Genomic DNA, 25,844 nt, shown 5'->3' with positions numbered 1-25,844 from the left:
AAACCACAAAACATAACAAGTGCTGGTTAGGATAAGGAGAACAGAAAACCTCCCATATTGCTGGTAAGAATGGAAATGAGCGCAGCCATTATGGAGAGCAGCATGGAGGTTCCTCCAAAGAGCTAAAAATACATCTGCCATATGATCCAGCTGTCCCGTTTCGGGCTGCATACAAAACGCGTGTTTTGAGAAAATGCAGATTCTTCTAGATTATCTTGGTGGTCCCTAAACGCAATTACAAGTGTCTTGTAAGAGGGAAGTGGGAATATTTGACTACAGAGACAGAAGGCAACATGACAACTGATGCAAGGTGCTGTGCTTTTGGCTGTGAAGCTAGAGGAAGAGGCCACCAGCCAAAAAAATCCCAACTCAAGGAACTGCAAAAGGCAAGGGAGCTGATTACCCCTCACAACTTCCAGAGCGTGTGCTGTGACAGACATGGAGAGTCAGCCCAGGAGACGCACGTGGGATTTCTCCCCCAGAACTGTAAGACAAATGTGTGCTGTGTTAAGACACCAAGTTGTGGTAAATTGATGCAGAGAAATGGGAAATGAATACAAACGCCAACATTTGCCTCTTGGTAAAATAATTGCAGTTCATGAATATAAGATTGAAAAATATTAAAAACATCAAAATATTATAAAATGTTATAGATTTTAAAAACTAAGACATTATCCCCTAAGATTCCAAATAAACAATTTTAGGTGAATTAAAAATTACTTTAAAACAAATATTAAAATTAGACATAAGCACAAACTTGACCCTCATTTGCCTAGTTCTGCTAAGGAAATTGAACCTGCTTTCAGAACACTGAAAGCCATTTCCATCATAGAACTTCACTCTCAAGGCTAATAAATATATCCGATAACACGTTTTATAATAAGCCTATCAAATAGAAAATGGTGTTACCAGCCAAATTTTAAATGCCCAAATATCATAAAGCCAACGTGGAGAAAATAAAATTTATAGCTGAACCATCATGAACATTAAACAGGAATTCAAATAATATGAGTGGTACGTTAAAAGAAGAATATATAGAATATAGGTTGTTTCTTTCTCTCAGGAGAGAATACCATGGCAGATATAAAAATTAGCCAGTTGAGTCCAGACTGTCATGAGTTCACTGATAAATCAAAATCCAGAGACCGCCCCACCTAGGAACCATCCCTTCTACAGACACTAAACCCAGACACTTGCTGATGCCAAGAAGTGCTTGCTGACAGGAGTCTGGTATAGCTCTCCCCTGAGAGGCTCAGCCAGAGCCTGGCCAATACAGATGTGGATGCACACAGCAACCATTCAACTGAGGTAGGGCACCCCACTTGGAAGAGTTAGGGGAAGGACCTAAGGATCTGAAGGGGTTTCCAACCCCATAGGAAGAAGAACAATATCAACCAACCAAACCCCTCCCCCAAAGCTCCAAGGACTAAACCAACAACCAAAGAATACACATGGAGGGAATGATGGCTCCAGCTGCATATGTAGCAGAGGATGGCCTTACCTGGCATTAATGGGAGGGAAGCCCCTTTTTCCTGTGGAGGCTATGGAGGCTCGATGACCCAGGGTAGGGGAAGCGAGGATGCTAAGGAGGAAGTTGGGGAGCACCTTCAGAAGCATAGAAGGAGAGGGGATAAGGGGGCTGTGGAGGGGAAACTGGGAAGGGGGATAACATTTGAAATGTAAATAAAAGTAACCAATAAAAAGAGTTTGCACCAATTCTCAACAATGTCTTTCATAATGTAAAAGCAGAGGAGCTCTTTCTATATAATTCTATGAACTAGAAACAGACTAATATCTAGTCCAAGCAGAGGGTATAAGAAAACCACAGGGCAGACTCTAATGAACATAAGTATAAAAATCCTAAACAAAATCAAATATATTTGTGTACAAGTAGAATTACACAGCACAACCAAGTATGACTTATGTAAAATATGCAGGACTAGTTTAACATTAAAAACATCAATTGGTGAATCTATCAAGCCAACAACTTAAAGAAGAAGAATGACATTCTCATATGATTATGTGCACTTGACAAACTAAATTATCAATGGAGAGAAACTTCTTCAACTTGATAGTATCTATGTTTTTTTTTTTTAAATATCTACTGCTAATGTCATGGTTAAAATGAGACCTTTGAAGCTCTGTCTCTAGAATAAAAACAGGTCAGGAAGATTAAAAGCAGCTCAGCATTTCTTTCAACCCTCCAATGTAGATCCTGCCTAATGAAATCATAAAAGAAAATGAATGCATGCTGAAAAGTTAAAAGGAAATCTACCTTTGACATTGTTTTCTTTTTTCTTAGAGACCGCAAAGAGTTGACAAAACAAACCTCTTAAAGTTAATAAACAATTACAACAGTGTTGCCAGATAGAAAACGTAATCCATTTGTGCAGCAAGTTCCTGAGATAAAACATTCTGTTCCATGGGGAAGCTCATTAAGACTCAAGATGTTGTAAAGGGAATTAAGCAACTCAGAAGTTTCAGAAAGACCCTGAAATTGACCAGATTCATCAGTCCCTTTTCTCCCCAAGCTTACCTAAGCAGAACAACTGCTAAAATACACCGTTGGAAAAACCAATCTGTCTCAAAGAGGTAGAAACCAACAGAATTGCTTGGAAGAGGCTGAGACCATGTGAGCTGCCCAGGAAAGAGACTCCCCTTCCTCTTGAGCTGTCTACACATTGTAGAGTGCACTCCAAGCTTCTTAGTTTTGTGAGCCATTACCAATGCTATGTGAACTCCTAGTGATGTCTTTGAGTCCTTTAATCACATATAAGTAATCTATTTCCCATATTCCTGGGAGTAACCTCAATAAAGCTCAATGGTTCACCATCAAGTTCAACTTTAATAATATTCTTATTTTAGTCTGCTGTCATTTTCTTATCTGAAGACACTTGCTCATGTTTTCCTAGGAATAGTGTCATGTAGCACTACGAAAAGCAACCACGATCCCAGCCCGCAACAGCTCTCTGCTCCCAGACCCCGTGGGAAAGAGACCTCACCGCCTGGTCAGGTGGGCACTCCTGAGGCTGCAGAGCAGAAGAGACCACCAACACTGCCCACCCCTGCCCACATCCCTGGCCCAAGAGGAAAATGTATAAGGCCTCTGGGCTCCCGTGGGGGAGGGCCCAGGAGCGGCAGGACCCCTGCGCCTGAGACACCACCGGAACCTGAAGGAAACAGACTGGATAAACAGTTCTCTGCACCCAAATCCCGTGGGAGGGAGAGCTAAACCTTCAGAGAGGCAGACAAGCCTGGGAAAACAGAAGAGACTGCTCTCTGCACACACATCTCGGACGCCAGAGGAAAACACCAAAGGCCATCTGGAACCCTGGTGCACTGAAGCTCCCGGAAGGGGCGGCGCATATCTTCCTGGTTGCTGCCGCTGCAGAGAGCCCATGGTCAGCACCCCACGAGCGAACTTGAGCCTCGGGACCACAGGTAAGACCAACTTTTCTGCTGCAAGAAAGCTGCCTGGTGAACTCAAGACACAGGCCCACAGGAACAGCTGAAGACCTGTAGAGAGGAAAAACTACACGCCCGAAAGCAGGACACTCTGTCCCCATAACTCACTGAAAGAGAGGAAAACAGGTCTACAGCACTCCTGACACACAGGCTTATAGGACAGTCTAGCCACTGTCAGAAATAGCAGAACAAAGTAACACTAGAGATAATCTGATGGCGAGAGGCAAGCGCAGGAACCCAAGCAACAGAAACCAAGACTACATGGCATCATCGGAGCCCAATTCTCCCACCAAAACAAACATGGAATATCCAAACACACCAGAAAAGCAAGATCTAGTTTCAAAATCATATTTGATCATGATGCTGGAGGACTTCAAGAAAGACGTGAAGAACTCCCTTAGGGAAACACAGGAAAACATTAATAAACAAGTAGAAGCTTACAGAGAGGAATCGCAAAAATCCCTGAAAGAATCGCAAAAATCCGTGAAAGAATTCCAGGAAAACACAATCAAACAGTTGAAGGAATTAAAAATGGAAATAGAAGCAATCAAGAAAGAACACATGGAAACAACCCTGGATATAGAAAACCAAAAGAAGAGACAAGGAGCTGTAGATAGGAGCCTCACCAACAGAATACAAGACATGGAAGAGAGAATCTCGGGAGCAGAAGATTCCCTAGAAATCATTGACTCAACTGTCAAAGATAATGTAAAGCAGAAAAAGCTACTGGTCCAAAACATACAAGAAATCCAAGACTCAATGAGAAGATCAAACCTAAGGATAATAGGTATAGAAGAGAGTGAAGACTCCCAGCTCAAAGGACCAGTAAATATCTTCAACAAAATCATAGAAGAAAACTTCCCTAACCTAAAAAAAGAGATACCCATAGGCATACAAGAAGCCTACAGAACTCCAAATAGATTGGACCAGAAAAGAAACACCTCCCGTCACATAATAGTCAAAACACCAAACGCACAAAATAAAGAAAGAATATTAAAAGCAGTAAGGGAAAAAGGTCAAGTAACATATAAAGGCAGACCTATCAGAATCACACCACACTTTTCGCCAGAAACTATGAAGGCCAGAAGATCCTGGACAGATGTCATACAGACCCTAAGAGAACACAAGTGCCAGCCAAAGTTACTGTATCCTGCAAAACTCTCAATTAACATAGATGGAGAAACCAAGATATTCCATGACAAGACCAAAATTACACAATATCTTTCTACAAATCCAGCACTCAAAGGATAATAAAGAGTAAAGCCCAACATAAGGAGGCAAGCTATACTCTAGAAGAAGCAAGAAACTAATCATCTTGGCAACAAAACAAAGAGAAGAAAAGCACACAAACATAACCTCACATCCAAATATGAATATAACAGGAAGCAATAATCACTATTCCTTAATAACTCTCAACATCAATGGCCTCAACTCCCCAATAAAAAGACATAGATTAACAAACTGGATACGCAACGAGGACCCTGCATTCTGCTGCCTACAGGAAATACACCTCAGAGACAAAGACAGACACTACCTCAGAGTCAAAGGCTGGAAAACAATTTTCCAAGCAAATGGTCAGGAGAAGCAAGCTGGAGTAGCCATTCTAATATCAGATAAAATCAATTTTCAACTAAAAGTCATCAAAAAAGATAAGGAAGGACACTTCATATTCATCAAAGGAAAAATCCACCAAGATGAACTCTCAATCCTAAATATCTATGCCCCAAATACAAGGGCACCTACGTATGTAAAAGAAACCTTACTAAAGCTCAAAACACACATTGCACCTCACACAATAATAGTGGGAGATTTCAACACCCCACTCTCATCAATGGACGGATCATGGAAACAGAAATTAAACAGAGATGTAGACAGACTAAGAGAAGTCATGAGCCAAATGGACTTAACGGATATTTATAGAACATTCTATCCTAAAGCAAAAGGATATACCTTCTTCTCAGCTCCTCATGGTACTTTCTCCAAAATTGACCATATAATTGGTCAAAAAACGGGCCTCAACAGGTACAGAAAAATAGAAATAATCCCATGCGTGCTATCGGACCACCACGGCCTAAAACTGGTCTTCAATAACAACCAAGGAAGAATGCCCACATATACTTGGAAATTGAACAATGCTCTACTCAATGATAACCTGGTCAAGGAAGAAATAAAGAAAGAAATTAAAAACTTTTTAGAATTTAATGAAAATGAAGGTACAACATACCCAAACTTATGGGACACAATGAAAGCTGTGCTAAGAGGAAAACTCATAGCGCTGAGTGCCTGCAGAAAGAAACAGGAAAGAGCATATGTCAGCAGCTTGACAACACACCTAAAAGCTCTAGAACAAAAAGAAGCAAATACACCCAGGAGGAGTAGAAGGCAGGAAATAATCAAACTCAGAGCTGAAATCAACCAAGTAGAAACAAAAAGGACCATAGAAAGAATCAACAGAACCAAAAGTTGGTTCTTTGAGAAAATCAACAAGATAGATAAACCCTTAGCCAGACTAACGAGAGGACGCAGAGAGTGCGTCCAAATTAACAAAATTAGAAATGAAAAGAGAGACATAACAGCAGATTCAGAGGAAATTCAAAAAATCATCAGATCTTACTATAAAAACCTATATTCAACAAAACTTGAAAATCTTCAGGAAATGGACAATTTCCTAGACAGATACCAGGTACCGAAGTTAAATCAGGAACAGATAAACCAGTTAAACAACCCCATAACTCCTAAGGAAATAGAAGCAGTCATTAAAGGTCTCCCAACCAAAAAGAGCCCAGGTCCAGATGGTTTAGAATTCTATCAGACCTTCATAGAAGACCTCATACCAATATTATCCAAACTATTCCACAAAATTGAAACAGATGGATCACTACCGAATACCTTCTACGAAGCCACAGTTACTCTTATACCTAAACCACACAAAGACACAACAAAGAAAGAGAACTTCAGACCAATTTCTCTTATGAATATCGACGCAAAAATACTCAACAAAATTCTGGCAAACCGAATCCAAGAGCACATCAAAACAATCATCCACCATGACCAAGTAGGCTTCATCCCAGGCATGCAGGGATGGTTTAATATACGGAAAACCATCAACGTGATCCATTATATAAACAAACTGAAAGAACAAAACCACATGATCATTTCATTAGACGCTGAGAAAGCATTTGACAAAATTCAACACCCCTTCATGATAAAAGTCCTGGAAAGAATAGGAATTCAAGGCCCATACCTAAACATAGTAAAAGCCATATACAGCAAACCAGTTGCTAACATTAAACTAAATGGAGAGAAACTTGAAGCAATCCCACTAAAATCAGGGACTTGACAAGGCTGCCCACTCTCTCCCTACTTATTCAATATAGTTCTTGAAGTTCTAGCCAGAGCAATCAGACAACAAAAGGAGGTCAAGGGGATACAGATCAGAAAAGAAGAAGTCAAAATATCACTATTTGCAGATGATATGATAGTATATTTAAGTGATCCCAAAAGTTCCACCAGAGAACTACTAAAGCTGATAAACAACTTCAGCAAAGTGGCTGGGTATAAAATTAACTCAAATAAATCAGTTGCCTTCCTCTATACAAAAGAGAAACAAGCTGAGAAAGAAATTAGGGAAACGACACCCTTCATAATAGACCCAAATAATATAAAGTACCTCGATGTGACTTTAACAAAGCAAGTAAAATATCTGTACAATAAGAACTTCAAGACACTGAAGAAGGAAATTGAAGAAGATCTCAGAAGATGGAAAGATCTCCCATGCTCATGGATTGGCAGGATTAATATAGTAAAAATGGCCATTTTACCAAAAGCAATCTACAGATTCAATGCAATCCCCATCAAAATACCAATCCAATTCTTCAAAGAGTTAGACAGAACAATTTGCAAATTCATCTGGAATAACAAAAAACCCAGGATAGCTAAAACTATCCTCAACAATAAAAGGACTTCAGGGGGAATCACTATCCCTGAACTCAAGCAGTATTACAGAGCAATAGTGATAAAAACTGCATGGTATTGATACAGAGACAGACAGATAGACCAATGGAATAGAATTGAAGACCCAGAAATGAACCCACACACCTATGGTCACTTGATTTTTGACAAAGGAGCCAAAACCATCCAATGGAAAAAAGATAGCATTTTCAGGAAATGGTGCTGGTTCAACTGGAGGTCAACATGTAGAAGAATGCAGATCGATCCATGCTTATCACCCTGTACAAAGCTTAAGTCCAAGTGAATCAAGGACCTCCACATCAAACCAGACACACTCAAACTAATAGAAGAAAAACTAGGGAAGCATCTGGAACACATGGGCACTGGAAAAAATTTCCTAAACAAAACACCAATGGCTTATGCTCTAAGATCAAGAATCGACAAATGGGATCTCATAAAACTGCAAATCTTCTGTAAGGCAAAGGACACTGTGGTTAGGACAAAACGGCAACCAACAGATTGGGAAAAGATCTTTACCAATCCTACAACAGATAGAGGCCTTATATCCAAAATATACAAAGAACTCAAGAAGTTAGACCGCAGGGAAACAAATAACCCTATTAAAAATGGGGTTCAGAGCTAAACAAAGAATTCACAGCTGAGGAATGCCGAATGGCTGAGAAACACCTAAAGAAATGTTCAACATCTTTAGTCATAAGGGAAATGCAAATCAAAACAACCCTGAGATTTCACCTCACACCAGTGAGAATGGCTAAGATCAAAAACTCAGGGGACAACAGATGCTGGCGAGGATGTGGAGAAAGAGGAACACTCCTCCATTGTTGGTGGGATTGCAAACTGGTACAACCATTCTGGAAATCAGTCTGGAGGATCCTCAGAAAATTGGACATTGAACTGCCTGAGGATCCAGCTATACCTCTCTTGGGCATATACCCAAAAGATGCCCCAACATATAAAAAAGACACGTGCTCCACTATGTTCATTGCAGCCTTATTTATAATAGCCAGAAGCTGGAAAGAACCCAGATGCCCTTCAACAGAGGAATGGATACAGAAAATGTGGTACATCTACACAATGGAATATTACTCAGCTATCAAAAACAACGACTTTATGAAATTCGTAGGCAAATGGTTGTAACTGGAAAATATCATCCTGAGTGAGCTAACCCAATCACAGAAAGACATACATGGTATGCACTCATTGATAAGTGGCTATTAGCCCAAATGCTTGAATTACCCTAGATACCTAGAACAAATGAAACTCAAGACGGATGATCAAAATGTGAATGCTTCACTCCTTCTTTAAATGAGGAAAAAGAATACCCTTGGCTGGGAAGGGAGAGGCAAAGATTAAAACAGAGACTGAAGGAACACCCATTCAGAGCCTGCCCCACATGTGGCCCATACATATACAGCCACCCAATTAGACAAGATGGATGAAGCAAAGAAGTGCAGACCGACAGGAGCCGGATGTAGATCGCTCCTGAGAGACACAGCCAGAATACAGCAAATACAGAGGCGAATGCCAGCAGCAAACCACTGAACTGAGAATAGAACCCCCGTTGAAGGAATCAGAGAAAGAACTGGAAGAGCTTGAAGGGGCTTGAGACCCCATATGTACAACAATCCCAAGCAACCAGAGCTTCCAGGGACTAAGCCACTACCTAAAGACTATACGTGGACTGACCCTGGACTCTGACCTCATAGGTAGCAATGAATATCCTAGTAAGAGCACCAGTGGAAGGGGAAGCCCTGGGTCCTGCTAAGACTGAACCCCCAGTGAACTAGAGTGGTGGGGGCAGGGCGGCAATGGGGGGAGGTTTGGGAGGGGAACACCCATAAGGAAGGGGAGGGGGGAGGGGGATGTTTGCCCGGATACCGGGAAAGGGAATAACACTCGAAATGTATATAAGAAATACTCAAGTTAATAAAAAAAATAAATAAAATAAAAGGCAAAAAAAGAAAAGCAACCACATCCCTTTTTACATCAGCAATTAATTCAACAAATACCATTTCAACCCTCCAAACCTTAAGTACAAATGTAGCATAGTATGTACCATTTCTATGATGAAAATCGCAAAATCTTTAACTTTTTTTTTTATTAATATCAAAAAATTGAGGTTTGTTATGGCATTTTAAAAGCATTTTCTGTTGTTTCTCTTCCTCCCTCTCCTATTTGTGTCCTCCCTACCTGTTCTGATGACCCACCAACCCAATTAACCTCCTTTTTCTTTTCATATTACAAATGTTATTTTGCCCTCCTCCCCACTCACTTTCTCAAAACGTTATACCTATCATGGTCTCTATCTAGTTTCATGACTAAGATCCATTCTTGTACTGTCTTGTTTACAAGCATACAAATAATAAAAGCTATGGTACACATATAAGACAGAACGTGTGCATTTTCTTTCTGTAAAATAGCAACATTTTGACCAAAGAAGGTAAATAATTAAATGTTTCCCAAGACTCATTATTACTAAGATGTTAATTCTTCCCAGTTTGATTGATACATTCAGTTTAGTTCTCAATTAAAAAATCATTGTATGACTACTGATTGATTCATTCTGAAGTACATATGGAAAGGCAGAAGACACAGTATGGCTTTTTCATTGCAATGGAGAGACAGGTAAGAGACTAACACTATATAACTTCAAGACACGGTGGAAACATGCTGACAAAGTAAGCATGGCTCTGAGGAAAGACCACACAGACAGAACTGAGCAAACAGGATGCTCGAGATGAGCCCACAGACTGTCGCCCAGGCATGGTACAGGAACAAAGCCAGTAACACAGGGCATGTCCCAGGAATTTATACCTAGCCCTTACACACTTCATAAAAGTTAAGCAAAAATGGAGCCTAAAAATACAAAATCAAACCTAAATCCTCTCTGAAGGTGGTAACACAGTGAAGGAAACACTGGAAACTAGGGTCTGCAGTGGCATGCTACTGCAATATGAAAGGCATGAATGAGGAAAGAGTTCATAAACTTTCTTTTTTATATAGGATTTTAAAATTTACATTTCAAATGTTATCCCCTTTCCTGGTTTCCTGTCCATAAACCCCCTATTCCATCTTCCTTCCCTATTTTTCTTCCCTCCCCAACCACCCACCCCTTCCCACCTCCCCACCCTGACATTCCCCTACACTGGGGGGTCCAGCCTTGGCAGAACAAAGGGCTTCTCCTCCCATTGGTGCCCAACAAGGCCATCCTCTGCTACATATGCAGTTGGAGCCATGGGTCACTCCATGTGTACTCTTTGGGTAGTGATTTAGTCCCTGGGAGCTCTGGTTGGTTGGTATTGTTGTTCTTATGGGGTTGCAAGCCCTTCCAGCTCCTTTAGTCCTTTCTCTAACTCCTCTATTGGGGACCCCATTCTTAGTTCAGTGGTTAGCTGCAAGCATTGACCTCTGTATTTGCCATGCTCTGGCAGAGCCTCTCAGGAGACATTAGAAGTAAACTCTCATGCTTGTAAGAGACACTGCTGAGAGAATGAAAAGTAGCCATAATCCGAGAGGAAGTGTTAGTAATGGGGCATCAGACAAAATGTTGCCATCCAATACACGCAAAAGCATCCTTAACAAGCTGTCCGGTTAAAACAAGAAGATCCATACAGCTCTATTAAGGAGAGGAAAGTACACTTTAGTTCTAGAGAAAGGATTGCAGTCAACACTGTATAAAGTATATTCTTGGTTTGGAATACAGGATTCTAAATGTTAGAAAAATGGTTGGCAGACTGTTTGAGGATAAACACTTGTTTCCAGTTCAGTAGGGTAACTGATTGTCTTTGACATTCTTTGGCTAGCTCATGACTCAAGCATCTGTCTAATGGACACTTCTTATTTTCATTTTTTGACTTAAAAGTCTTAATACAAATATATCAAGTTCCTGCATATTAGGGACTCTGTAGAATTATGATTACTTTATTGCTAATTACAATCCTGCTGTTGTTGTAATCTTCTTAGTGAAGCCCTGAATTCCAGAGTCATGGAATTGGTCTGGTGCTACCTTATATATGGCTGTAAGCGCTCAACCTGATAATTGTTTGATAATTATAATCTCAAGGCCAGTGAATTTAGCCCTGTAAATGGGCAATTTTCCTAGTACTAAAGTTCTTTATAAAAATTACTGGACCATGTGGGAAAAATCTAACACGGAGACAGTTAGTAGTGACACAGTTCTTTAATCCCAGTACTAGGGAGGCAGAGGCAGAGGCAGAAGGATCTCTATAAATTTGAGGCTAGCCTGGACTACAGAGCTAGTTCTAGGACATCCAGTACTACACAGAGAAACCCAGTCTCAAGAAAATGAAACAAACAGACAAAAAACAAAGAAACAAAAAAAAAATGAAAGAAAGAAAGAAAGAAAAATAAAAAAAGAGAAAACAAGTAAAACAACTGACACAATCAGTTTCCTAAAAGAAAAAATACTGGAATACACGGTATGTATTTTTCTCTTTGGGGAAAATCATGTCTATCATCAGCAAAGTTTGATAATTGGGATACTTAATATAATACTGACAGTATGACAATGGTAGTTTTTAAAAAGGTCATTGTGGCTGCTCGTTTGTTCATAGAGAGACCATGAAGAGAGAGACGAAGTTTAAAACATTAGTAGGTTCATGACTTACTCTTCCTTCAGCCCGTCTCACTGGCAATTGTCTATAGTGTCTAATTAAATTAACAGTGGACTATTCCTCAAACAGAACTTTGGGGATGTAAAACCAGCTTGAGCACTTTGAAGTGTGGTGAGAAGGTGTTGGTTTCACATAACGTAGCTTGAGGTAAGAGAGGACTATTTGGGAGCCTGTAAGCAAAGCTAGAATGTAACTTCTGGGATGGATGGAGGTATCCCTGAAGCAGTGCCAACGCAAATCTACCTCAGATGAGTAGTTAGAGTCACGTTTTTTAAAATTAGATATATTTCTTTACTTACATTTCAAATGGTATTCCCTTTCATGGTTTCCTTTCCATAAGCCCCCTATCCCCACCCCATCCCCCTTACCGCTCCCGCCCCCAACATTCTTCTGCAGGAAGGGTCCAACCTTGGCAGGACCAAGGGCTTCCCCTTCCACTGGTGCCCCAACAAGGCCATCGTCTGCTACATATGCAGCTGGAGCCCTGGGTCAGTCCATGTATAGTCTTTGGGTAGTGGTTTAGTCCCTGGAAGCTCTGGTTGGTTGGCATTGTTGTTCATATGGGTTTGCAAGCTCCTTCAGCTCTTTCAGTACTTCCTCTAATTCCCCCCAAGGGGGTCCTGTTCTCAGTTCTGTGGTTTGCTGCTAGCATTGACCTCTGTATTGGACATGCTCTGAATGTGTCTCTCAGGACAGATCTATAACTGGTCCCTTTCTAGCTTCATCAATCTTATCTAGCTTTGGTGATTTTATATATATATATATATATATATATATATATATATATATATATATATATATATCACCACCATATATATGCCACAAGTGGGGCAGGCTCTGAATGGCCGTTCCTTCAGTCGCTGCTCTAAACTTTGCTTCCATATCCCCTCCTATGGATATTTTTTCCCTTTTAAGAAGGAGTGGGAGAGTCACGTTTTAAAGATTTCAGACCAAATGGGATAAATTATAGCGAGTCTGTGTACTCTTCCAGGCTTTATTGGTTTTGTTTACAATTAATTCATTTTTTAAAAGGTATGTCTTTTTTTATAGCATTTGTTTATTTATTTTATGAGGATACTGTCACTCAGACACACCAGAAGAGGGCATCATCAGATCCCATTACAGATGGTTTTGAGCTACCATGTGGTTGCTGGGAATTAAACTCAGGACCTCTGCAAGATGAGTCAGTGTTCTTAAAGGCTGAACCATCTTTCCAGCCCCTACATTTAATTCTTAAGTAAGCATTTGTTCTGGGGAAGAAAAAAACTAACATTACCGTCTTCTGAGAGGCTCCTCCCAGCAGCTGATTCAGATAGATGCAGACACCCACAGCCAAACAGTGGATGTAGCTTGGGGACTCTTACGGAAGAATAGGAGGAAGGGTTGCAGCCCAGGGGCAATAGGAACTCCACAGGAAGACAAGCAGAGTCTACTAACCTGGAACCTTGGGGCTCTCAGAGTCTGAACCACCAACCAAAGATCATACAAAGGCTGGACCACATCTCCACACATATGTAATAGATGTGCAGCTTGGTCTTCATGTGGGTCTTGAAGAATTGGAGCCGGGACTATCCCAAAAGATGGTGCCCTTATGTGGGATATGTTATTCTAGCTGGGGTGCGTTGTGTGGCCTCAGTGGGAGAAGATGTACCTAGCCTGGCAGAGACTTGATGGGCCAGAATAGGGGGATACCCAGGGGTCCCACACACACAAAGAGGAGAATGGGAGGGGAAATGAGGGAAGGATTATTCTAGGGGGTGACTGGAAGGGGAGCAATGAGCAGGATGTAAGTGAAAAAGTTAAATAAATAAATAAATAAATAAATAAATAAATAAATAAATAATAAATGGGTTCAAATGGACATACATACATATGCGTGTGTGTATATGTGTGTGTATTGTATACATGTATATATGTATTATGTGTATATAAATATATATTTGTATACATATATTATATGGCAATAAGCTTGTAAAAAGATTTTCTAAATCATGTCATGATGAAAGTGAAATCAAGAATATATATATATATATATATATATATATATATATATATATATATAAAATCCAGAATAATGTTAAAAGTTCATTTAGACAAAGAAACTTTAGAACACTGCTCATTTAGACTAATGAAAAATTTCATTCATTGTAGTGGATCATAAAATTATAAAATCACTTTGGAAGACAATTTAGTGTTATCTTCTAAACTAAACACACTGTTCCCAAAATATCTAGAAATTGTACTGCTTTTGTGCTTAGCTAAAACTCCTGCCTACCTAAAACCTCCACATGAATGTCTATAGCAGTTTTATTCATTACTGTATAACCAGGTAGCAATCGAAAGGCCTGTCCGGAAGTAAAGGGATAAACTTTCATATAGACTGTGGTATACTCAAGCAATAGAATGCTATACAGACCTATACTGAAGACACAGCAGTTTGTAAAGTTTGTACTACTGTGTGAAAGCTCCATGCTTCTGATCACATAAACCTCTAAGAGAAGCACAGGGCTTTCAAAACAAAATTTGAAGCTTGTCAAATATTAGAAGATGGGAAAGATGAAGAGGCAGAACACAGAAAATTGTTAAGAATTTAAAAATCCACCATGATACTATGAAGGTAACTACACATCGTTACGTATTTATCCATCCTCACAAACACACACTAGAAACTGAATTTCATTGAAACTGCAGACTCTGAAAAACAGTGTTGTGTCCTTGTAAAATCACCAACTAAATCAAGGATAACTCTCTGGTGAGCGATTCTGATCACTCAGGTGGCTGCAGATGTGTGGGGCAATATTTGAAAACCCCTGTGTCTTCGACGTACATTTTCCATGAACCTAAAATGACTTAAATGCATAAAGCCCATATTTAAAATTTCCACCCTCCTATTTACTTCTTACTGGCACAGTGTTTGAATATCATTTTCACATCTAACCAGACATAAATTACTAAGTAAAGTTTTAAGACGAAGATATTAAAAGTTACTTAGAAGTCAGAAAACAATAAAGACCATCATGATAGTTGTCAAAAATGGTTGTTTAAATACTTGTTAGTAAGATTCATTCAACAGCTAAGTTAATTAAAATGTTCACACATGCATAGGTAAGTACATACACACTCATATGATACAACTCCCTGTTGTGATAAAACACTCACTTTTAATGAAAGACAAGAATGAAAGCTAAGAGAAAAAGACTACTCTGTGTCAATGGAAGACAAAACAGGCAAAAAATAAGCATTTAATAATGTCAGCAGGCATTACTATATAATGACAAAGGGTCAATTCACCAAGAGGATAGAGCAATCATAAGTATATCTCAAATGATGAATTATATAAAAAACTATTAACAGAAGAGAATATTGGACATCAGTAAAGTACTAGCCTCTGATGTGATATAAGCTACAGTAATCTCTCGCAATGCTGTTAAGAGCCTGGAAGCCACAGCCAAGAGATAATGAAGGTGTGTCTTTAAGATTCTATGATGCACTGTAGTTAAACTATATTAATGATGAATAGGATCACTGAGTTAAAGAAACTTTAAATTTATAATAGGTTTCTGGGGATGTGATTTTTTATCAGAATTGTTTGGAATATTTTGGATTTCTTTACTGTCTACAGAACAGAGAAGCCATTTTGCACAAAAAATTAATAATTTTAAAGTTACTATCCCTTTGGCATCTGTGAGGTGGGTAAATCGAGGCAGACAACTATTGGGGGGTCAGTGCTTAGATCCGCTGACCAAGATGGATCCAGATACCTATAAGGGCTGCTGCCCTCAGCAGACTGTTTTCAGGGAACGGAGATTAAATTACTGGGGATGGCACTCCTTGTGGACAGCAGCAAAACTATGAACTCTTTTTTTTTTAAACTATGAACTCTTTTAACTCCTTGGGGCTGACAAGAAAGTAAAGAGAGAAAATTCACATGTACACACACACACACACACACACACACACACACACACACACACGCACACGCACACACACACACTGAATGGATAAAACGAAAGGCAGAGTCAATAACTTAATACACACAAAAATATGCATACACATATACATACATACAGACCTACAGACAGACAAATACATATTCACCATAAAAATGGTTAGAGCAAAGCGCCAGCAAAAAGACTCTAAGTATTCCACACATTCATACATAAATACACACAATTGGTGGATGGAAGGAATAATGTTTCAACCCCCATTTGCACAAATTTACATATTCACACATAGTTGGTGGATGAGAGAGACAATGTTCTAGCCACACCACACGACACCATACCATACCACATCATACCATACCACATCGTACCTACCATACCATACCGTGACATAGCCTGTCATGCATACCATACCGTATCACACCACACCATACCATTTCATCCCCGTAGCTTATATATCCCAGCAACAATTTTCAAGTTGTATACAATTAGAATGTGATTACATTTTAGTTTTCTTCTAGTGAATGATTATGAAAAAACAATGTGTTTTCCAATACTGTTACAAAATATAACATTATGAGGTACAGGTAAAGAAAACAAATTATTCTAAAAACCTCACAAAAACTGATAACCAAGCAATTGTTATAGATTAACAAAGTGTAAGCAAGAAAGGTAGTTTTCTCAGAGAGTTTCTCTTACTGGTAGGCAGCAATTTACATTTACAAAAAATGGAGTAGTTATTTTATTATTTATTTTTAAAAGTCTGTATGATCTACAAAGTCCATAAGGCTGACATGCTACCCTTTTAGAAAAAGTTTGCTAACCCCCTGCTGTCTGTCAATCTTAGCCCAAGTGTGACAGTTTGTATGATTGAAGGGAGTCTTTGAATGCAATGCATCTATGTTGCACTTATGTAAAATGTTCTCTAGTGTTTGTCTAATGCACACTTCAGATCACCAGGAAGAGAAGAGAATTGTGGCCAAGGCTGGGCAGGTACTCCCTATGTGAAGCTGAAGGAAGTCGCCAAGTCTAGGGATACTACCAATGTGTACTAAGATACCATCCTTCACCGTGGTGCTGAATCCCACAACAAGGAGATCTGAGCGTGTGCTGGGTCTGTCATTTGCAGGCCAGGTGTAAATACGTGGTGCTGGCTGTGAAGGGAGAGAAAGGAGACATGAGGTCCACTGTATTATACATTGCCTGGTCTAGTACACAATTGAGATTGCAGGGGACAGGTGAGGGAGAAAACCCCTTCACACTGGAAAGTATTTGGTTAGTAAGAGAGATATCTTCCAAAGCTCAGAAAATGTGTGTCTCCCCTCATTTAGGATGTCAGCAATGGGAATGAATAAACAAGCATATTGAGAGATATTCCTTATCTTCTGTTCCTAATGCATAACAATGGATATATTGACTACTGAACTTTGTTACATGTTAACAAATAACTTTCCCTCTTCTGTAGCAGCAGAAAGGGTCTTCCATTTGGCTAAGACAGGCATGAGATAAGACACTTTGTCCTCTGGCTCTGACTATAAGAATATTCTCATCAGTAGAATGAGCCTTTTCAGGGGTACCTTATCATAAAGCTTGCAATGAAGAAACCGAAAGGTACATTGCTTTCCCAATTCACAGAAATAAGTGTGGTCTTGTAGCAGGAAGTGACATAGGGGAAAATATCTCTGTTAAATGACTGGAAACAGTAATATTTAATATTTCAAATTTTGAGTGAGAAGTGCAGATCAGGAGTCATTGATGCTTCACCAAGAGAATACAAGAGTAAAAAGAATTTCAGGGGCAGAAGATACCATAGAAAACATCAACACAACCATCAAAGATAATGTAAAATTCTAAAAGCTCCTAGTAAAAACATCCAAGAAATCCAGGACACAATGAGAAGATCAAACCTAAGGAAAATAAGTATAGAAGAGAGTGAAGACTCCCAATTTAGAGAGCCAGTAAATATCTTAAACAAAATTAGAGAAGAAAACTTCCCCAATCAAAAGAAAGACATGCCCATAAACATACAAGAAATTTTAAAGAACTTCAAATAGATTTACGCAGAAGAAAAATTGTTCCTGTCACATAATAGCCAAAACACCAAATGCACAAAACAAAGAAAGAATATTAAAAGCAGTAAGGGGAAAAGGCCAAGTAACATATAAAAATAGAACTACCAAAATTATGCCAGACTTCTCACCAGAGACTATGAAAGCCAGAACATCCTAGGCAGATGTCATAGACACTCAAGGAGAACACAAATGCCAGCTCAGGTTACTATATCCAGCAAAACTCTCAATTAACATAGATGAAGAAACCAAGATGATACATCACAAAACCAAATTTACACAATATCTTTCTACAAATCAGCCCTACAAATGGTAATAGATGGACAACTTCAAGACAAGGAGGGAAACTACCCCAAAGAAAAAGCGAGAAAGTAATCTCCTTGCAACAAAACCAAAGGAAGAGAGACACACAAACATAATTCCACCTCTAACAACAAAAATAACAGGAAGCAACTGTCACTATTCCTTAATATCTCTTAACATCTTAACAATGGACTCAATTCCCCAATACAAAGACATAAACTGACAGACTGGATACATAGAGGACCCAGCATTTTGTTGCATACAAGAAACATACCTCAGAGACAAAGACAGACACTACTCAGAGTAAAAGGCTGGAAACCAACTTTCTAAGCAAATGGTATGAAGAAACAAGCTGGAGTATCCATTTTAATATCGAATAAAATCGACTTTCAACCAAAAGTCATCAAAAAGGGATAAGGAAGGACCCTTCATATTCATCAAAGGAAAAACCACCAAGATGCAATCTAAATCCTTAATATTTATGCTCCAAATGCAAGGGCATCTACATTCATAAAAGAAACCTTACTAAAGCTCAAAGCACACATTGTACCTCACACAATAATAATGTGAGATTTCAATACCCCACTCTCATAAATGGACAGATCATGGAAATAGAAAACAGAGACATAGAGAAACAAAGAGATGTTATGAACCAAATGGACTTAACAGATATTTACAGAACATTTCATCGTAAAACAAAATGATATACCTTCTTCTCAGCACCTCATGGTACCATCTCCAAAATTGACCATATAATTGATCACAAAACAGACCTCAACAGATAGAGGAAGATAGAAATAATCCCATGCATCCTATCGGATCACCGCAGACTAAGGCTGGTCTTCAATAACAACAAAAATGACAGAAAGCCCACATATACGAGGAAGTTTAACTATGCTCTAATCAATGATAACTTGGACAAGGAAGAAATAAAGAAAGAAATTAAAGACTATTTAGAATTTAATGAAAATGAAGGCACAACATGCACAAAACTTATAGGACACAATGAAAGCAGTGCTGAGAGGAAAACTAATAGCTCTGAGTGCCTCCAAAAAGAAACTGGAGAGCGCATCCATTAGCAGCTTGAGAGCACACCTAAAAGCTCTAGAACAAAAAGAAGCAAATACACACAAGGGGAGTAGAAGGCAGGAAATAATCAAACTCAGAGCTGAAATCAACCAAGTAGAAATAAAAAGGACTATACAAAGAATCAACAAAACCAGGAGCTGGTTCTTTGAGAAAAACAACAAGATAGATAAACTCTTAGCCAGATTAACCAGAGGGCAAACAGAGTGTATCAAAATTAACAAAATTGGAATGAAAAGGGAGACATAACAACAGAATCAGAGGAAATTCAAAAAATTATCAGATCCTACTACAAAAGCCTATATTCAACAAAACTGGAAAATCTGGAGGAAATGGACAATTTTATAGACAGATACCAGGTACCAAAGTAAAATCAGGAACAAATAAACCATCTAAACAACCCCATAACTCCTAAAGAAATAGAAGGAGTTATTAAAATTCTCCCAACCAATAAAAGCCCAGGACCAGATGTGTTTAGTGCAGAATTCAATCAGACCTTCGTAGAAGACCTCATACCAATACTATCCAAGCTATTGTACAATAGAAACAGACAGAGTACTACCAAATTCCATCCAGGAAGCCACAGTTATGCTTATAACTAAACCACACAAAGATACAACAAAGAAAAGAGAACTTCAGATCAATTTTCCTTATGAATATTGATGCAAAAAATACTCAATAAAATTCTCACCAACAGAATTCAAAAACACATAAAAACGATCATCCATCACGATCAAGTAGGCTTCATCCCAGGGATGCAGGAATGGCTCAGTATATGGAAATCCATCAAAGTGACCCATTATATAAACAAACTCAAATTAAAAAAACACATGATCATTTCATTAGATGCTAAGAAAGTGTTTGACAAAATTCAACACCCCTTCATCATACAAGTCCTGGGAAGATCAGCAATTCAAGGCCCATACCTAAACCTAGCAAAAGCAATACACAGCAAACCAGTAGCTATCATAAAACCAAATAAAGAGAAACTTGAAACAATTCCATGAAAATCAGGAATTAGACAAGGCTGCCCACTCTCTCCCTACTTATTCAGTATAGTACTCCAATTCCTAGCCAGAGCAATCAGACAACAAAAGTAGGTCAAAGGGATACAAATTGGAAAGGAAGAAGTCAAAATCGCACTGTTAGCAGATGATATGATAGTATACTTAAGTGACCCCAAAATATCCACCAAAGAACTACTAGGCCTGATAAACAACTTCAGTGAAGTGGCTTGGTATAAAATTAATTCAAACAAATCAGTAGACTTCCTCTATTCAAAAGATAAACAGGCCGGGAAAGAAATTAAGGAAATGACACCCTTAACAATAGTCACAAATAACATGAAATACCTCAGTGTGACTCTAACCAAGCAAGTGAAAGATCTGTAAGACAATATGTCAAGTCTCTGAAAAAAGAAATTGAAGAAGACCTCAGAAGATGGAAAGATTTCCCATACTCATGGATTGGCAGGATTAATATAACAAAAATGCCCATTTTGCCAAAAGCAATATACAGATTCAATGCAATCCTCATCAAAATTCCAACTCAATTCTTCATAGAGTTAGAAAGAGCAATTTGCAAATTCATTTGGAATAAAAAAAAGACCCAGGATAGTGAAAACTATACTCAGCAATAAAAGAACTTCTGGGGGGAAATCATCATTGCTGACCTCAAGCAGTATTACAGAGCAATAGTGATAAAAACAAACAAACAAACACCTATGGTATTGGTAAAGAGACAGACAGGTAGATCAATGCAATAGAATTGAAGACCCTGAAATGAACCCACACATCGATGGTCACTTTATCTTTGACAAAGGAGCTAAAACCATCCAATGGAAGAAAGATAGCATTTTCAGCAAATGGTGCTGGTTCAACTGGATTTCAGCATGTAGAAGAGTGCAAATCAATCTATTCTTATCACCATGTACAACGCTTAAGTCCAAGTGAATCAAGAGCCTCCACATCAAACCAGATATATTCAAACTAATAGAAGTAAAAGTGAGGAAGTGTCTGGATCACATGGGCACTGGGGAAAATTTCCTGAACAAAACACCAATCACTTATGCTCTAAGATCAAGAATCGACAAATAGGACCTCATAAAACTGCAAAGCTTTTGTAAGGCAAACGAAACTGTCATTAGGACAAAATGACAACCAAGAGATTGGGAAAAGATCTTTACCAATCCTACATCTGATAGAGGGCTACTATACAAAATATACAAAGAACTCAAGAAGTTAGATGCCAGAGAGCCAAATAACCCTATGAAAAAATGGGGTTCAGAGCTAAACAAAGAATTCTCAGCTAAGGATATTGAATGGCTGAGAAGCATCTAAAGAAATGTTTAACATGCTTAGTCATCAGGGAAATACAACTCAAAACAACCCTGAGATTCCACCTCACACCAGTCAGAATGGCTAAGATCAAATCTCAGGTGACAACAGATGCTGACAAGTTTGCGGAGAAAGAGGAACATGCCTCCATTGTTGGGATTTTAAACTGGTACAATCACTCTGGAAATTAGTCTGGAGGCTCCTCAAAATTTGGACATTGTACTACCTGAGGATCCAGCTATACCTCTTCTGGGCATATACCCAAAAGATGCTCCAACATACAACAAAGACACATGCTCCACTATGCTCATAGCAGATGTATTTATAATACCCAGAAGCTGGAAACAACCTGGATGCTCTTCAATCGAGGAATGGATACAGAAAATGTGGTACATCTACACAATGGAGTACTACTCAGCTATCAAAAACAATGACTTCATGAAATCATCGGCAAATGGGTTGAACTAGAAATATCATTCTGAATGAGGTAACCCAATCACAGAAAACCACACATGGTATATACTCACTGATAAGTGAATATTATCCCAAAAGCTCAAATTACCTAAGATACAATCCACAGACCACATGTAGCTCAAGAAGAGGGATGACCAAAGTGCAGATGCTTCACTCCCTCTTTAAAGGAGGAAGAAAAATATTCATATGAGGGGATATGGCGGCAACACTTGGAGCATCGACTGAAGGAATTGCCATTCAGAGCTTCACACACACACACACACACACACACACACACACACACACATATCCACCAAAACTAGATAAGATTGCTGAAGCTAAGGAAGTGCATGCTGACAGGAGCCAGATATAGATGTCTCCTGAAAGACATAGCCAGAGCATGTCAAATACAGGGGCGAATGCTAGCAGCAAACCATAGAACTGAGAACGGGACCCCTGTTGGAGAAATTAGAGAAAGGATTGAAAGAGCTGAAAGGGGCTTGTAACCCCATAAGAACAACAATGCCAACCAACCAGTGCTCCAGGGACTAAACCACTACCCAAAGTCTATACATGGACTGATCCTGGTCTCCAGCTGCGTATGTAGCAGAGGATAGCCTTGCTGGGCACCAATGAAAGAAGAAGCCTTTGGTCCTGCCTAGGTTGAACCCCCAGTGTAGGGGAATGTCGGTGGGAGGTAGGGGGGGTTGATGTGAAGGGGAACATCCTTATAGAAGAAGGGGAGAGGGATGGGATAGGGGAGCTTATGGACAGGAAACTGGGAAAGGGGATAACATTTGAAGTGTAAATAAAAATATATCCAATAAAAGAAAAAAAAAGAAGAAAAAGAGAATGAGGTGTTATACACTCCAATTAAAAAAAACCATGGAACTACTTTCATGTTGAAATTTATATTTTGGGAATCCTAAATATATGTGCCTTGGCTATTATCACTCACATTGTGCTCCAGAACAACCACCTTTTATTCTAAAAAAAAAAAAAATGGGAGTTTGGAAGTTTCACATATATAATTGACATAATCTGTATCTGGGGCTTAATTGTAAACATCAAATTTGTTTTGCTTTATTATTCAAGAACTGGAGAATAACTCTAGACAGGACTTTTTAGAGTATCATATGCAGTAAAATGTGACTATTCCTAAGTAGTAACAAGGTTCACTAATTTTTAACCATTTTTTTGCATAAATCAATGTGGTGTTTCTAGAATGATCTTGCTCAATGGCTCAAAGTATTTATTTGTTTCATTCTTAATTTGCAATAAACATACTGACAGATTATTTCTGGAGTCTTTTAAGAATAAACATTCTCTTCCTCATTAAAAAAAAAAGTAATCTTGTAAAAATCTTAAAAGAATCACAAATCTAAAGTTTTATATAAAAATCAGTCATATGTACCTAAAATCCTCAAAACGCATATCTACTCATCAGCAACTCTCAATAAATCATATCAAGAAACTGAGGGCCTAGATGGGCATAAGAAATCAATCAGCAGCAGCCCAGCCTTAGTGAGAGTCACATCAGTCAGTATCAACATTGTTTTTGTTCCCTGAACATAAAGGGTCCCTAGTTGAACTAATAGGAGTGGGCCTTTCTGAACTTGAGATTGTTCCCTGAGGTTGTCTGCATCTGAGCCAGTAGTAAAAACATCTCAACCTAGCTTCACTAACTACTTTATTTTTCCAATGTTTTCGAAGGGTGGTGGCCATTGCTGACAATCTGCATCTCTAAGTTCTTCCTTAGGGTGGTGATAGACTCGTTAACCTGCTCCAGCAGCAATGCCTGAAAAAGTTCAAGCATTAGTTCTGTGAATGCCAGAGACACTGCCCAGTGTGGGACTGGAAGCCCCCTTAATAATTGTTAGATGAAGAGGGATTTGAGGGCAGCAAGCAGAGCAGGACTCCACAACAGCGTGAAGTCCTCAGGACACATGGTCCTCAGGGCTGTACCACATTCAGGTCTACCCACGTGGCTGTGGTAACCTGTGGGCTGCCTGTGTTCCATGAGTTCTACAGCCGTTTGAATTTCCTCCTGCATGGCCCTCAGCATATCCCAAATGTGCAAAATACCATTGAATGGTTTATAAGCTCAAACAAGAACTGAAGTCTGATAAATGTCAGGGTAAAACTTTCTTACTGGGGTTAATGGTGGGGTAGCCAACTTTATATTGTCAGGTTGGGAGTTGGGGAGGTAGCCAACTCCTGTGTTTCTCATCTGATGCATCTAGGGTTGAAGTTCTTAGCTCTTTCTCCATAATCCTGGGCCGTTATGGTCCCACAATATACATGCATGAGTGTTTTAATGAAAAAATAAAAAATGAATATGTACAATAAAATATATGTTTTATTCCTAGAAGAGACAGCTGTAGAAAAGAAGCTGAATGCCAGTATCCATCTATCTGTCTCATGGTGGAAGCAACACGAGCATGTACCTCACCATCCTGTTGCCATGCCTTCCTCTCTGTAAACGATTGTGGAGTCAGAGACTGTGAGCAGAAATAACCCTTCCTTCATAGAAAAAGAAGGGAAGGGAAGACTATTGAGCAAGGCAAATAAAGCAAGAAACATCACATTTCCAGATTTCAGAATATAGTACAAAGCCACAGGAATCAAAACCATACGGCGTCACCAAAACAATAACAACAAACATATATCCTAAATCAAGTCAGATGCACTTATGTTGATTAATCTTTTAAAAGAGCATCAATGGAGAGAGGACAGTGTCTCTAATAGTTCTGGTCTGGGGTTTTAGCTCACTGGTAAAATGCTTGTGTAGTAGTAAAACAAAATAAAAAGCATGCATGAAACAGCTGAATTCTCAACTATGCTGAAATATAGTAAGATAAAACAAGACTCATACTAAAAAATAAATTATAGGAGAATCCTAATCATTATAATAAGATAAAATAACATTTTATATGAATGTAAAATAAAATTTTATACAAAATTTACACAAATGTTAAATGAATATTTTATATACACAATGAAGAAAAAACATAAGTCATTATTCATTGACAACATGATTTAGTCTAGAATGACAATGATCAAAAAGTGAAACAGTCTAAAGTTAGGTTAGTAACTTGAAGAACAAATAAATAAAGAGATCATAAAAATTTCCATCACAAAACCTCGTGGGAGAGAGACCTCACCGCCTGGTCAGGTGGGCACTCCTGAGGCTGCAGAGCGGAGGAGACCACCACACTGCTCACCCCTGCCCACATCCCTGGCCCAAGAGGAAACTGTATAAGGCCTCTGGGTTCCCGTAGGGGAGGGCACAGGAGCGGCAGGACCCCTGCGCCTGAGACACCGCCGGAAACTGAAGGAAACAGACCGGATAAACAGTTCTCTGCACCCAAATCGCGTGGGAGGGAGAGCTAAAACTACAGAGAGGCAGACAAGCCTGGGAAACCAGAAGAGACTGCACTCTGCGCACATCAAGACGCCAGAGGAAAACACCAAACGCCATCTGGAACCCTGGTGCACGGAGGCTCCCGGAAAGAGCGGCGCAGATCTCCTCGGTTGCTGCCGCCGTGGAAAGGACTTAGGCAGTACCCCACGAGCACACTT

This window comes from Rattus norvegicus, chromosome 14 (genome assembly GCF_036323735.1).
Source record: "Rattus norvegicus strain BN/NHsdMcwi chromosome 14, GRCr8, whole genome shotgun sequence".
NCBI classification, from domain to species: Eukaryota; Metazoa; Chordata; class Mammalia; order Rodentia; family Muridae; genus Rattus; species Rattus norvegicus.
Note: the sequence above shows the minus strand (reverse complement) of the source record.